This window comes from Mirounga angustirostris, unplaced genomic scaffold (genome assembly GCF_029215605.1).
Source record: "Mirounga angustirostris isolate CCGP_5_RB_7025 unplaced genomic scaffold, mMirAng1.0.hap1 SCAF_8, whole genome shotgun sequence".
Classification (NCBI taxonomy): domain Eukaryota; kingdom Metazoa; phylum Chordata; class Mammalia; order Carnivora; family Phocidae; genus Mirounga; species Mirounga angustirostris.
This window is the reverse complement of record NW_026991716.1, coordinates 108,987,579-109,002,156: the sequence shown is the minus strand read 5'-3', so window position 1 is coordinate 109,002,156 and position 14,578 is coordinate 108,987,579. Positions and strand designations below refer to the sequence as shown.

Here is a 14,578-nt window from a genome sequence, read left to right as displayed (position 1 = left end):
GATGAATATAAAATGTTTTTTTCTGTATACATGAGAGCACGCTACCAAAATAGCAAAAGATCAGAGTGACATTGACAGAATTGCAATTATCATCATCTTCTACACAAATTTTCTTAAATTCAGCCTTTTTGTCCTTCATCAGAACAAAGTTGAGTCTTAATACCTAAATTTGCTATTCTGTGCTTTTGCTCAATAAAAGGTTTTGGTAAAGGCTGCTTTACATTGCATTTTCTTAAACTACCTGATTAAAACCTTGGTTTCCATATATTTTAAATATTCTTTTCACTTATTCATTTTCTACCACCTTCCACACCTTATATCCAAAGCAATTCTCTTGTTCCCTACCTGAACATGTTCTCCACTCTTCAGATTTCAAGTACTTGAAAAGAAATGACAAAGTTGAGTAAACAATTCAGCTTCTTTCTGATGTGTCATACCAATAGTCTGAGAAAGTCAAATTAACTGCTCTCTGTAATTAACCACTAGGTTTCTGATTGGTGCAGAGGGTTTTCCAATCTGGGTTTACTCAGTTTCTCAGGTAACCCCGGGCTTTTTTAAATTATAAAAAATTGATTCTAGCACAAGGCCTAATACATAGTAGCAAGAAAGGAGGACAAAGGGAGTTATATATGGAAATACCTTCTCTAAAATCTGAGGAACTACTAAATATAATAGAAATAAAACCTCTCCCCAGAATAAAAATCATTTTAAAAATAGGGTCATATATTTTCCTAAATGAAATTTTCATGCATAATCTAAAAAATATAAAAGAATTTTTAAAGACAACAGACTGGTACATAGGACTGAGTCTCAGAGCAGAAATCAGAACTGACAGGCCTCCATTGAGCAAGCTAGGCACATGTACATGAATCCAGGTCAGTTGACATAAAGTCACTATTTTCTCTCACCACACCAATCCCAAAGTTGTTGTTGTTGTTTTAATGTGTTTTACTCATAAGATGACCATCTGATAAAATGCCTCCTGCTCTGAAGTTGTAAGGCAAACTATTGTTTTAGATAACAGGTTTGAACCATGCTTGTGGCTATGTAATGGAGAGAGAGACTATCTCAGGTAGAGCCTATGTGGTATACACAGCACAGATTCAGACAGACCTGTGTCCAGGTCTGCTAGGCATCAGGGCAGCCCAACAGATGTTTATTTGAGTGAGAGGCAAAGGACCTCCTTGAGCAGAGTCCATCTTAATGGATAAGAGCCAACTTCATAGACTTGGCCCAATAAAAACAACTGAATTGGTCAACGGGGTTGGTAGTAAGTGTGACAGTGAATGCAATAGGAGTTTACTACTAATCAAATTTGTCTTCTAACTCACCCTGATGTATGAGTTTTAGGGAAATAGAGACTACAAATTAGGACAGAAAACAAAACTAAAAAAGCTGTTTCTTAAAAAAACATTTCAGGGGCCCCTGGGTGGCTCAGTTGTTAAGCGTCTGCCTTCAGCTCAGGTCATGATCCCAGGGTCCTGGGATCGAGCCCCGCATCGGGCTCCCTGCTCGGCGGGAAGCCTGCTTCTCCCTCTCCCACTCCCTCTGCTTGTGTTCCTTCTCTCGCTGTCTCTCTCTCTCTGTCAAATAAATAAGTAAAATCTTAAAAAAAAACATTTCATAAGGTGTTGAGTGAGGTTCAAGCCAATCCTTGAGGATATACTCATTGGAAAAAAAATACTAAGACAACAGAAAGACATACTCCCCAATGACCTTACAGCACCATGAGGTACAGGATATCAGCTGTCCCCCAGCTCCATGAGGAACGTGATACACTGCACAGCTAACAGTGGCAGCATACCACAAGAACAATGGTATTGGGGATGCAGGGGCTAGAGATCATGGCTACCTGTGGAGGCTGAGAATGTAAGGAACACATGTTTGTTACCTATCATAATTCCCAGCTATAAGTAAGAAAGACTTTGAATACAGTCAAGTCCCAAAATAGCAGATGAAAGTGAGAGCCAAGGAAATATTGCTTATTTCTAATAATCCATCGCTATATACCCTCCTCCAGGTTAGTCTGGAACAACATGGGTTGTGTATTTATCACATATCAGTTAAGATTAGAAGTAGTTCAGATTACAAGAACTCAGGAAAAATCTAATTCTTTGGCATTTCTAAGCAGAGCAAATTGTTAAAAATACACTGATAAACTCACTAGCTTAATTTTGAAGCAAGGAATAAACCCGAAAATTGATTAAAATGCTCTTAGCAGTAATCACTACTTTCCTTTTATTGAAATTCTCCCCTTGCTTTCTATAAACCTGATTTTTTCCCCTAACTTCCTAGTTATTCCATCTCAGACTTCTCAACTTCTTTTTCTGTTCACCTCTTAAAGGTCCATGTGTTCCAAAGCCCCATCTTTTGTCCTCGGATCATTCTCTGTATGTTCTTCCTGGAAGATCTCATTCCAAGCAGTTTCACTTACAGTTTGTGTGCTGACAATTTTCTTATATAGCTGACATGGTTAAAAAACAAATCACTAAGTGACACCTGGGTGGCCCCGTCGGTGGGGTGTCCAACTCTTGATTTCAGATCAGGTCATGATCTCAGGGTCCTGGGATCAAGCACTGGGCTCCAAGCTCAGGAGGGAGTCTGCTTGAGGACTTTTCTCTCTCCTTCCTCCCCCCTCCCTCCCCCCACTCATGCGCACATGCTCTCTCCCTCTCAGATAAATAAATGAATCTTTAAAAAAAAGAAACAAATCATTTCAAGTTTTCAAATCTCAGAGAAATGGGGAGGATCAGAGATCTGGTGAGTAGAAGCAAAAGTAAAAGAAAGTTCAGGTAGGGAAAAAAGTGTGTATTTATAGCGTAGCATCTACAATACCTTTCAGATAACTGGGCTACTCAGAAGACACTTTACTTGAAAGTGTTAACAATTTTAACCCAGTAGAAGCATTTGTAGTCTTTTCACCAATATAATCCGGCCAGGGTGTGTTAGGAGAAACAATCCCCAAATCTCATACATTTTGTTTAGCCAGGAAAAATCCTTGAAGGATGAGGGAATCTTATCCATTGCTCTGTTTTATTTCACTGCTTCAATTGCATATCTTTTAAAAATGTGATCTAACATTATCAGATTCAGAAGAAGAAAAAAAAAAAATACTGGGGTCAGAACATTTGGGAAGTAAAAGAGAAAGTTAGTGTTCAATATGCCAAATTCAAGCCTCAGAGGAAGGTCTTCCTTCTAATCACCTGATGTGGTAGAAGTTTATGTACTTTTAAATCAACAGGTGTTTATCTCATAAAATACAAATATTATGCTATTTTAACAACATCCTTGGCTGTCCTAAGGATACTTAGGATAAAATAGGAGGAAAAGCTCTCCTGTCCCTGAGGCAAGGATTTCAGCTGGCTTGACCATGTCTGTGTGCATGTGTGTAGTAGGATAGTGGTGAGGGAGATAAAGTGATGGTCTTTCTTGCTTTGTAAAACATTTATTGGATGAATTGAAGACATCAACTATACAGATGTCTACATCTGGCCTCTCCGGCACCCATTGTTCTCAAGAGAGTTCAAACCCTTTCTAAAGCAGTATCACTGCCTCACCAGGACCCACAGTGAGAAATCAGTCAGATACATGTGCAAAACAACGTTCTGCCTACTCCATGTGTTCAATGTCTAGCAAAGATACAGGCAATAAACAGTGTAAATGTGTAAGTTACACTGATGTGTGTCATATATATATACATATGTGTGTGTGTGTGTGTGTGTTTAATAGTTTTATTTGAGAGAGAAAGACAAAGAGCGTGAGAGCGAGCGAGCATGAATTGGGGGGGTGGAGGGCAGAGGGAGAGAGAGAAGCAGTCTACTAGCTGAGTGGGGAGCCCAACATGGGGTTTGATCCCAGGACTCCAGAATCATGACCTGAGCCGAAAGCAGATGCTTAACCGACTGAGCCACCCAGGCGCCCCAATGTCTGCCTTTTATATTTTATTTGAATGGGCCATTTATAAGCAGTCTTGTACTGAACTAAAATATTAAAGTTTAAATATATTCTTGGCAAACCACCCTTTCCTATATGGAGCATAGGCTCATCTCATTTAAGAGAGTTTATAAAATGCCAAATTAAGTTTTACTTCTATTTCCCTTCATCACTTACTTGTAAGTATAAATATTTTAAAGATTTTTTTTTTTTTAGTAATCTCTATACCTAATGTGGAGCTTGAACTCACAACCCCAAGATCAAGAGTCACATGCTCTACTGACTGAGCCAGCCAGGTGCCCCTGTAAATATAAATTTAATATGCACCACACACCTGATATGTTCAAGATACTGTGCTAATAAATCAAGGATGGGGGGAGGGGGTTTAGGGAGGAATGAGATGTGGCCCCTGCATGAAACATCTCACAATCTATTCCAGACACAGACACAATGTCACTAACCCTAAAACCAGGCATTCAATGATAAGTGAGATGACAGTAGCCACAGGATATGGTGAGAGAACAGACAATTGAGCTGACCTTGGAATTCAAGGATATGTTTTCCCTATGGAAGGAAGAATATTGCAGGCAGAATGTTAAGCATAGACCAAGTCATGGGGAAATGAAAAAAAATGTATCAGAATTAAAATGCTTCTTGTTCTCCTTGGCAGGACAAGTTTGGGGGATCAGTGGAGAGGTATTTTCAGGTGTGCTCTGGGGAATTCTTAAGTCCCTGTAGAAGTTATCTGACATGCAATAAACCCACAAAGGAAGAAATAAAAATGACTAATAAATATGTTTATTTGCTAACTGGATAGCAAAGAAACACAAAATATTTATTTTTTACCTATCAATAATATAAGTAAAAATAATACTCTGATTTGGCAAGAATGTGCAGAAAATGGACATTTTTATATATTTCTTGAGATATATCCTAAGGAAATCATCAGCCTGCAAGAAAATATATTAACAAAGAGATTCATCAGGACATCATTTAATAGTAAAGAAAAGTTTGGGAAAAAACTAAATGTCCAACAATAAGAAAGAGGTTAAATAAATTAGTATACAAATAAAAAATAAAATATTATGCAGTCACTAAATATATTGGAATAATTAATGAGAAGAACTTATGTGCATGCTTAATATTAACTGAAAAAATTATGTCTATGCATAGAGACAGAAAACTATGAGAATGCATAAAAAAATAGTGGCATGTTACATCAGTGGTAGATAAAATAATGGTTTTTGTTTTCTTTTTCTCCTCATCTGCATTTTCTAAAATTTTTAAGATGAATGTTCAATGATATTATATCAAGAAAAATCACTTACCCAACTGAACAAAAAAGCAGAAACACAGTTGTTGGTTCCTATACTGGAAAAAGGGCAAGGTACCTTATGGTAGTGAGCACAATTTTCCTTTTGCCACTGAAAGGAAACATTGGAAGAAGGGGGTTTTACACCCCCTTTTAATGAATAATAATCACTTATTATAGTGTGAAGTTATTGCTCTCCCTCATTGCTCCACCCAGCCACACACACAGAATCTGCCCCCCAACACAAACTTGAATAGACAACTTCCAGGGAGTACTCCTCTCCAATACTGCCTTCCACTAGACCATTCTATTAGGAATTTAAGGAAACATTAACTCTTTGAAGTTGCTAGATATGTCTATACTTATACCATGGCAAAATAGAGTCATGTTCAACCAAATTAGGGAAAAATACTCAGTTCCATGACATTATTTTAAAATATATTCAAACTCTGCATTTTTCCTCAACATTTAACAAGCTCTGTAGTTTATTGATTACAGAGGAGGTACGGTCTCTTCCAGTGGGTTTAGGACTTAATTAGGAAATAAATGTCAAGACACACATGTGTCATTATATAGGTATGTGAGAAAGTGAGTTTAACTCTCATAATCAAGGCCTTGTGGCAAATAATATAGAAATAATGCCTGGTTTTATAGTTTTGGTAAAACTTGATTTTCCTGAAGAATCTTAGTTTTTCTCTTGAGTTAAAACATTCATTTTGCTAGTTCAGGGCATTTGGTAACTTTGTTAGGACAAAAGTGAGATACTGCCAATATAGTTTATTTAAAAAGTTTTATGCCCTTCCTTTCCTTAACAGGATAGGGGTTTATAAATAAAAAAGCATAGTTTTCTTTTTGACTTTCAATAGTGAAAATATAAAGATAGTTTCATGGAAAATGAGTTTGTAGATTTCAAAAAAAAAAACGTTCATCAGTTCTGCTGTAACACACATACATATTCCTAAAAATTCTCACTATGCAAAATTGTTGAACAAAAACACAGGGCTTATGGGGAAAATGGGCACATTAGCGGCACATTACTCAAAAACTTTGTTAGTTACACATTTTTAAAAATATGGAAACCACTTATATATCTTCTATGGCAATCCAAATCAAAATCCCAGTAAGATTTTTGTGGATATCAACCAACTGATTCTAAAGTTTATATGGAGAGGCAAAAGTCTCAGTAGAGCCAACACAATATCAAAGGGAAGGAGAACAAAATTAGAGGAGAGATACTGCCCAATTTCTAAACTTACTATAAAGCTACAGTAATCAAGATTGTGGTATTGGTGAAGGAATAGACAAATACATCAATGTAACAGAATAGAAAAACCAGAAATAAACCTCCATATATATAGTTAACTGATTTTTTTAAACGAGTAAAGGCAATGCAATGGAGCAAAAATAGTCTCTCCAACAAATGATACTGGAACAACTGGGCATACACTTGCAAAAAATGAACCTAGATACGGAGTTTAGACTCTTCACAAAAATTAAGCAAAATGGATCATAGACCTAAATGTAAAATACAAAACTATAAAATTCCTAGAAGATAACATAAGAGAAAACCTAGATGACCTTGGGTTTGGTGATGCCTTTTTAGATACAAAATCAAAAATACAATCCATAAAAGAAATAATTGGTAAGCTGGGCCTCATTAAAATTAAAAACTTCTGGGGGCGCCTGGGTGGCTCAGTTGGGTAAGCGTCTGCCTTCGGCTCAGGTCATGATCTTGGAGTCCTGGGACTGAGCCCTGCATCGGGCTCCCTACTCAGTGGGGAGCTTGCTTCTTCCTCTGCCTCACCCCCTGCTTGTGCTCTTTCTCTCTGTGTGTCAAATAAATAAATAAAAATCTTTAAAAAAAATTAAAAACTCCTGCTCTGTGAAAGACAATATTAAGAGAATTAGAAGACAAGCCACAGACTGGAAGGAAATATTTGCAAAAGACAAATCTGATAAAGGACTTAGCCAAAATATACAAAGAATTTTTTAAATTCAGCAATAAGAAAACAAACAACTGGATCTTAAAATGGGCCAAAGAATTTAATAGACACCTCACCAAAGAAGATATACAGATGACAAATAAGCACTTAAAAAGATGCTCCACATGGTATGTCATAAGGGAAATGAAAATTAAAACAATGAGATATTATTATAAATCTATTAAAATGGCCCAAATCTGAAACACTGACAATACCAAATGCCATCAAGGATGTGCAACAACAGTAATTCTCATTCAATGCTAGTGGGAACACAAAATGGCTCAGCCTCTTTGGAAGACAGTTTGGTGGTTTCTTGCAAAATTAAACATACTCTTACCATATGATCCAGCAATCACACTCCTTGGTATTTACCCAAAGGAGATGAAAACTTGTGTCCATACAAAAAAACTGTACACAGATGTTTAGAGGAGATTTACTAATAATTGCCAAAACTTGGGAACAACGAAGATATCCTTCAAGAGGTGAGAGGATAAACAAAATATGGTACATCCAGACAATGTAATATAATTCAGCGTGAAAAAGAAATGAGCTACAAACCATGAAAAGATAAGGAGAAAACTTAAATGCATATTACTAATTGAAAGAAGCCAGTCTGAGAAGGATAAATACTATATGATTCCAACTACATGACATTCTGGAAAAGGAAAAACTACAGATACAATAAAAAGATCAGTTTTGCTGCGGGGAAAGATGAATAGACAGAGCAAGGAGGATTTTTAGGCAATAAAAATAGTAAAATATTTTAATGATGGATATAGGTCATTATACATTTGTCCAAACCCATTGAATGTGCAACATCAACAGCAAACCCTTAGGTAAACCATGGACTTTTGGTGATTATAATGTGTCAATGTAGGTTCATCCTTGGTCAAAAATGTACCATTTTGGTAAGTAATATTGATAATAGGGGAAGACTCTGCAAGTACAGAGGCAGGGAATATATAGGATATCTCTGTACTACAGTCTTTTCAATTTTATTATAAATAAAATTACTCTAAAAATGGAGTCATTAAAAAAATAGAATCCTAATAAAAATACATAACATTACAATAAATATGGTACTTTACGTTGAAAAAAAGACCTGAAGTTTTCTTGTAAATATGGGCATCTGAAAGGTTGCAGCTTGTGAGTTACTGTGAGGTAGTGGTATGAAAATTATCCTAAATTGGACTTAAAGTTATAACACTAGATGTAAATGAATGTGGCTCTTAACAGAGTAAACTGAGGTAGTTGGTAGATGTTTGAAGTATCCACATGTGTGCATTTTGTGTATTCCTATGTGGTTTTGTTTGGTACCATGCACTTTCCTGCATTCAAACAGTGTTTTTTGCAGACAAAATTGTGCATCAGCAAATGTCAGATTCACATTATGCTCAAATTGTTCCCAAATACATCAACCATTTTAGAACAAATTCACACTCGCAAAACAAAGACATTTGCCTATGGTTAATAAGATTGTGTGACAGACACTAGGTTGATTCAACTACTATACAATTCCAACCTCTTATTTTTGCTTACCTATATTATAGAGGGTGAAAAAATTAAAATGCAATTGAAGCTATAGGTGGCCATGTGACACAGTTCTTATTAATTACATCAAGGAACAAGACAGTCTGAGCAATGAGGCATAAACTCTTGGGAGGTGAGCATAATGTCCCAGTTGATGATTATGTCAGATAGGAGCCCTTACTAAAATCCTCTTCTCCTATGATATCCCAATAGGCCAAATCACTGGAAATGTGCACAGATGATAGTATAGAATACTGATGATTAGCTCTATTGTCAGAAAATATATATTGAAATAAATTTAGTTGTAAATTATGTGACTTGTATATGAATACTCACAGAAGCTTTATCCACAAGTCAAGTGTGGAAACAACCCAAATGTCCATCAACACGTGAGTAGATAAACAAATTATGGTTTACCCAAACAATGGAAGACTACTCAGCAATTAAAAGGAAAGGAATATGATATTTGGAATTCCACAGATAAATCCCAGAAGCATGATTCTGAGTGAAAGAAATCAGATACAAAATCTTTCATACTATATTAGTCCATTTATATGAAATTCTAGGAAACACGGTCTCCTCTATAGGGATAAACTAGATCAGTGCCTGCCTGGGGCCTGGGGAGAAGACGAGTATGGGCTAAAAAGGGGCAAAGGGGAACTTTTTTTAGTTAATGGAAATGTTCTATATCTTGATTTGATAGAGGTTACATGATTGTATCCTTTTAAAAACTCATAAAACTGTACATCTAAAGTGTATGCTATTAATTGCAAATAAATTACATTTCATTAAAGTTGATTTTTAAAGATATCAAACTAGCCAAACTAGTTGATATTCTTGGGACCCTTTGGCCAACAATTCAAGCTCTAATTCTCAAATCTTGATGTTCACAAGTGTAGCCAGAAAGGCAGAAATTATAGACTATGACCATATAAACTTATTACACCTCACCTTATGAATTTGGGTTTCTTCCCTAATTTTTTACACTATCTAACTTCAGTTCAACATGTCAAAGTACTACAAAGAACTCATTAATATACTCAGTCTTACTTCCAACAGTTTTAAGCTGCCTTTCTTTGACATTCTCTCAAGAAATCTCTAAATGACCCAAAACCTGGAGACTTCATTTTTTGGAAAAGAAAAATGTTTTAAAATTATCTTTGCAAGGACCTTGTCATATATTTTTTACCTCTTGCAAACTCTGGTGTATAGAATTTTGATTCACGACTCCCTGATAAAAAAGACAACATATGGAATCATATAAAATATTCTCCCATTGGGAGATTAGAATTTTTAGGAATCCCCCCAAAACAAATAATTTTCAGGAGGTTGTAGTACCCACCAAAGGCCTAGGACCAAGTAGACAACTGCAGGAAAGAACAGCTTCCATCCAAGACCCATCAGTTAAGATTCAAGTGACCACAACCACAGATCATCAAACTAATTTGCTTGCTTTTTCCCACCATTTTCTTGTTTTGTTGTTTATTCTTCCCTCTTTGCTAGTTTAAAGTTCTGAGTTGTTAACAGAACTAACTATGATATCTGTAATAGATTAACATGTAACTATGATATTTATAAAATCCCTTTCCTTAATGTTGATTTTTGCATCCTTAGCCACTCCTTGGTGGCATATTTTACCCAAATAATTAGCAGATTGTAGCAAGGTAATAAACTTATACTAAGGAGTGATTAAAGATATAGTTTTATTCATGTATTATAATAAACTGATATTAAAGGAAGCTGGATGACACTCCTTTAGTACCAATTCCTTATAATACATCAGATAATTTCCTGGGAATTTGTACTAAGTGACACTGTAAAGGAAAAATACCACAACAGTAAAAGGAGAAGGAGAGTAATGGGAAGAAGAAGAAGGATAAGAAGAAGAAGAGAAGAAGAAATAGAAACCTAAAACCCTCTTTCATATTATACCTTGATATAGAGGGGCTTTGTCACCAAAAAAATTTGAGGCTTTTTTTTTTTTTTTTTTTTTTGAGAACTAGCTTTGGTAACCAAAGTCTTACAGAAATAAGACTGGGAAATAACTAAGGAAGATTGGGTGCATATGTGGTGGCTATCTCACTTTTACAGACCTTACAAATAATGGTCACTACTTAGACTCAACATCAAGCTCTTTTGCTTTATATCTACTTGATAATTTCTATAATAAAAAAGGGATTGTCTGGTGCAGTACCACTTTTATTATGTGGTAATAAAACATTACAATACTCTGAAAACTTTGCAGGGATGTTTTGGCTAAAAAGAGATCATGGTCCTTAATAACTAGTGACATAAAATATCCAGCCAAAAGCCTATCGGCTACTGCTCTTCAGTAAGATAAGGATTTGTTGTATCAGTAAACTGATGTCTGACTTCAGAATAAAGCTCAGTTTGGCTGTTGGGTCTTCTCGGGAAAGAGAAAGAGAGAGTTTAAAAAAAGGAAAAGAGAGAAGGGAGAAAGAGAAACTTAAAAAATTTAACTATAGAAGGAAAAAAATGGTGCCTTGATTGGAATCCAAATGTCATCCCTGAAGAGGAATTTAGGATTGCTCTCTTCTGTCCCAAACCTCTCATTTTTATTCTCTATGAAAGACTCCAAGAATGAGGAGAATCCTACATGCTATGAGAATTGCAGGAGAATTATACAATATTTATAAGTCATAAAACCCTGGCCAAAGTTGTTCATGAAGTTGAAAACGCAGTTGTTCAAAATACAACCACATTAGATATAATACTGACCACTCAAGGGTGAACATCTATTGTCATATCCCTACAAATCTCTCTGGGATCTTTAATATTACTAAACAGACCCAGGAAATAAATAAAGAAAATATGAAATTAAGTAATTTGGCCATTCCCCTATATCAGGTGCTACTGGCACTAGGGATTGGGAATGAGATGTGTTCTCCTGATTTAATTAGAGTTCAAGGATCCTGGCTTAGAAGAGGCCTACAAACTCTGATCATGATCTTTCTCTAAGTATTTGCTTTTGTTATAGAGCTCAAATAAACTTTAGAGTCCTAAATATTGTTGTATAGCCACCATCCAGTCAAATGATTCAACAAATGATCATCCAACAAAAGAATAGGAAAATGACTCCCTCCAAAATTCAGTACATAAGCCAAGACCTCAAACAGTATTACAGATCTGGATCAGCCATGTCTCCAGATGGCAGTGGTCTATATCTTCCAGCTCAAGCTGAAGAATTACCACAAAATGAGGAACTAAGAGTTGAGTTTACCTGTATGGTCTTAGTTCCCCTCCCACAAATTATTTTATGTTCTCATAGGTACATACACTCATGTGTCCTAGTCAATCCTTCAAACATGATTTAGAACTGTGGGAAAGGATCCAATTACTTGTTCTATAAAGTTCTAAATGCCTAGGTCAAGTAGGAAAAAGTGAGAAGTAATCTGATACATTATACTAGCTAAATAAAAATTCTAAGTGGTCCAAAACATCACATAGACCTTTTACAGCCACATATTCAAATATGTCATGATTGACTCAGCCCCTCGCTCTTCAAAAATTATTAATTAAATGAAACTCAGTTTATCTCTGTGGGGTCCTCAAGATGAATCTCACAAAATAGAGTATTTATTTTGAAAGGACATCAAAGTTTAGAGAATATTTTTCATAGACTTTTGGTGAAAGTTTTTGAGACTGAATAGATGTTGGTAGGTTAAGAATCTAGGTTCTATATATTATTCACCATGCTATAAAAAGCTGGAGTGAAGGGGGGGTGGAAGGGATGCAGTGGCTGGATGATGGACATTGGGGAGGTTAGGTACTATGGTGAGCGCTGTGAATTATGTAAGACTGATGAATCACAGACCTGTACCCCTGAAACAAATAATACATTATATGTTAATAAAAAATAAATTTAAAAAACTGCATTGAGATACCACCACACATCTGTTATAGGATGGCTATCATTTAAAAAAAAAAAAAAGTTTGGAAAAAAACATAGAGTCCAAAGGAATTTCCTTACTATGTAGTGTCTTCCAAAAGTTAAACAAAAACTTTAATGTAATCTTTTATAGAACCTAATTTATTAGTTAAGATAAACAACTTTTAAATACATATTAATACATATTTCTTCAAGGTCATAAAAAATACACTTGTCTTTTACTGATAGCAATGCTTTATCAGTATCTACCATGTTTCATTACTTGGAAAATGCTATATTCCTAAAAGATAGTATTTCATGTTACACATCACCATCACCCACCACCCACCCATCCTCCATCATTGCAGACATTTTCCTATTGTTTACTTTTTATCTAAAGCAAAGACTTTGTAAAGCAAAGATGACTTTGATATGGTTCTCTTATTAAAATTATCTAGAATGGATGTGGATCTCAGTGTCTTACCTGAAAGTTATTCTGTACGATATTTATCAACACTTGTGTATCTAGCTGCTCATTTCTGCACACTCAAGAAGGATTCCGTGAAGTACCACAATGGACATCAAGATGGCACTTTTGATCAGGTATCAAATTTTTCCATATCCTTTCTGTTTCTGTAGAGAATGGAATAAAGGTAGAAGAGGTGGGGAAAGAGTCAGTTTCAAAAACAAAACAGATTGGAAAGATAATGACTACATTACAATGACTCATTTTCTTTTATTTCCAGCTAAGAATTTCCAGTTTAGAAAGATCTTCATACACTTAAAGATGTACTCAGAGATGAAAGAAATTCCTACAGCCACTAGATGTCATTGTGATGTCATTCAAATATTGATGGACAACATATATCTGATAAAGTTAAAAAGAAAGTTTCATATTTTTTTTTCTGAAGGAGAAAACATGAAATATTGTCATTATCTTGAAAATAGTGACAAAATATTGTCTTCATCAGGAAAAAGCTAAAGGTCCTACTATCTGCTGAAAAAAATTCTCCAAGCCTTGGAAAAACAATTAATGGTGGTTATTTGATGTCATTCTAGTTTTACTACTTCAGAAGATGCTGTTCGTTCTACACATGTTTTAATTCTGAAATTTACAGCTGCTACCGCTGTTACTTACCCAACTTTAAATGGGAGGAAAAAATGGATGTGTGAAAGTTGAGGGTAAATTCAGGTGAAGAGGAAAAGGGAGAAAGATAAAAAGGTTCTTATCTCATAGTCCCTATTTTCTTTGTGAGTTACAGTGAAGGCAGGGTACATTTTTTTAGAGTGAAGGAAGAAATGGTGTGTAGTTGATTGGTGAAGAGAGGTGAAGTTTTCACATAACTTTTGTAGGTAATAGGAGAGGATTATGGACTATGTTACATGCAATGAGCCCACTAAAATTCATATGTTGAAGCTCTAACCCCCAGTCTGACTGTTTTTAGAGATGGGGCCTTTGAAGAGGTAAATAAGGATAAATGAGGTCATATGGGTGGGGCCCTAATCCATTAAGTGTCCTTACAAGGTGATGGAGAAACAACCAGGGACATGTGTGCCCAGAGAAAGAGCATGCAAGGACACAGTGAGAAGGTGGCCATCAGCAAGCCAAGGAGAGAGGTCTCAGGAAAAACCAAATCTGCCAACACCTTGATCTTGGATTTCCAGCTTTCAGACTGTGAGAAAACAAATTTCTGTTTTTTAAGCCATCCAGCCTAGTATTTTGTTACAGCAACCCCAGAAGACTAATGCAAAGAGGTATATAGCTAAATGAAAATAGATTACTTGTGTAGTTAACATTAAAAAACATAATTTGCAATAATTGTATGGCAGATAATGATAGTGACCTTCTCAATATTTATTCTCCTCTTCCTTACTAGCAAAATGTGATTTCATTCAGAGCAGCAGTGTGCTGGTGCTGGATACATATTGTTG

General features: G+C 35.6%; 1 long non-coding RNA gene across 2 annotated transcripts in view; it reads right to left on the bottom strand.

Annotated features, from left to right (window-relative positions):
* LOC135365501 (uncharacterized) overlaps window positions 1-13,273 on the bottom strand; it is a 179,187-nt gene extending 165,914 nt beyond the window's left edge. For both annotated transcript variants that reach the window (XR_010413441.1, XR_010413442.1), the window contains exon 1: window positions 13,131-13,273. This is a non-coding gene — a long non-coding RNA (uncharacterized LOC135365501). The remainder of the gene's footprint in view (window positions 1-13,130) is intronic.
* Window positions 13,274-14,578: the final 1,305 nt, after the last annotated feature.